The sequence below is a fragment of the Cetorhinus maximus genome, chromosome 8, assembly GCF_964194155.1.
Source record: "Cetorhinus maximus chromosome 8, sCetMax3.hap1.1, whole genome shotgun sequence".
NCBI lineage: Eukaryota > Metazoa > Chordata > Chondrichthyes > Lamniformes > Cetorhinidae > Cetorhinus > Cetorhinus maximus.
In genome coordinates, this window is record NC_135886.1 from 127,846,435 (window position 1) to 127,848,711 (window position 2,277).

A 2,277-nucleotide genomic window follows, 5' to 3' on the forward strand; every position below is an offset into this window, starting at 1 on the left:
ATAATATATATATATATATATGGATAGTCCAAATGTATTCTTATAAAGCTTTGTATCGTGTTCTGTGAAGTGGTCATTTTACTTTGTCAAAAGAACATATATATATATATATATATACATGGAAGTTATTGGCTCAGATTAGACTGCATGACTGAGTGCACAAATTAATCAAATTATTTTATTACTAAGTGTGTCCTGCCTCCATGGCTACATGTACAAATTGGCAGAAAGCATGCATATTAACAACTTGTGTACAGGAATCTGTTGTTTAATCCTAGGAATAATTTTCGGTTTTATCTCTGGACCTTCTATTTAAGTCTTGTAGTTTATAATCTTTAGAAGAGATTTGTTCCTTTTTGTCATAATTTAGTATGCAGAGGGAGAAAATGAAACCTTTACTTTTTATTTTCAATATTTTTACTTTTGCCGTAGAAATGTTTTCAAAATTTCTGTTTAAAAAGTGATCAAAGCCTACATTTAAAAAATAATCATCTTTGATTTGTTTTGAGGACGAAAGACTGCAAAAGGACATGGGAGGCCAATCAACCCATCCAACTCATCCTTCCTTAATGATCGATAGCCTGCCTTCCAACCCTGAAAGTTTGACCAACACATGTTGTGTTTTTGAATCAATGCCTTTTAGGTAAATTTGAAACAGTGAAGGCCCTAGCACAAATCTGTGAGGAAGCACATCATTAACTAAGGTACCCATGGCCTCATGTATAGCCTTTCACGTTTGTGGTAAGGTTTACTGGAAGTCCAGGCACTTCGTGTCCTCCAGTATCCACTTGGAAGGCCACTTCCTCAAAAAGATCAAGGAGGTGTTTTTTTCCAGGAATCTGCCCCTTCTGCAACCACGTTGGCTGCGAGTGCTATTTTCAACTCACAAGTCGCGATAAAACGTTGAGGTAAATTTGGGTCGGAATTCCAGCTAGGACTTTATTTGTCCATCTCAAATGAAGATAACCAACCAATGTTTTAGACTAGGAAGTAATTACAAGCTCAGTTTTAGTCTTTGTAAGAAATTAGTGGCTCCAAATATATTTGAGCTAAGAAAGGGTTAACCGATGGTTGCTTGAGCTTCTGTTGTGGTTGAGCATGGACCCGATTCTGCCGTTTAATTGTTCGACTTGTCTGTTATGTAACCTGCATGATAATAAACGCACGTGGGACATCCAAGATGTACAGGATTAATTATCCTGAGGTTTCAATCAACATTAGCCACTTGCACCATGAAATAATGCATGAAAGCTCAGAGAAGCTGTTTACTGAGTGATTATTCTGCAGGATGGAGCCATGGGACAAAGGAAATCCCACTTTAATCATTAGGCCATTTTGAAGAAGAGAGATAGACCATATATGGCAAAGAAAAGGATCCGCAGACCTCAGAAGTAGAGATTCCAGACATTCACCACCCTCGAGTGAAGACATTTCTCCTCGTCTCAGTCCCAAATGCTCGACACCTTATCCCAAGGCTACACCTTAGTTTTAGACTCTCCAGCTGGGGATCAGCATCTATCCTGTAAAGCTCTCTAAGAATCTCATATATTTCAATGAGATCACATTTCATCCTTCTAAACTCCAGAGAATAGAGGTCGAGCCTATTCAATCTCTCCTCCCATCCTAGGATTTGTCGCACTCTCTCTAAGGCAAGTATATCCTTCCTTAGTTAAGGAGACAAAAGCCGTAGACAGTGCTCCAGATGTGATCACACTGAAGTACTATGTAATTGCCGTGTGACTTCCATGGTTTTATATTCCAACCTTCTAACTGAGTGAAGATTTGGAGTTTGTGGAGAGGAGAGTTTTAAGTGTTAATTTTGTTCTTAAATTTTGCTCTTAAAATCTAATCTAGTCTATAAGTAGCAGTAACTGGAAAGTACAGTGTAAGCAGGCTAAGTTCGTTCTTTCTTACGGTTTAGACACTGTAGCTGTAGGAGCTGAGTAGTTAATTAGATAACTGGTTGAATCCAGTTACTATAGGCCCCGTTCTGTTGTATAAATTCAGGGTTCTTTAGAGCTGCCGACGAAGAGTGAAGACTTGGGGGAGGATTTTCCCATCGTCGGGCGGGCGTGGTGGGTGGGACCGGGAGCGGCCGTGAAACGATCCATCGCCCACGATCGGCCCAACCGTGACTTCAATGAAGGGCCAACCAGCAGGAAACATGTGCTGAGGCCTCAGTGCTGCCAGGGGGAGGGCGGGAGGAGCGCGAGCGCTGAAGTTTGCACATGTGCAGGGGGGTGCGCTCACTGAAAGCTCCCTGAAGGCACAGAGCTG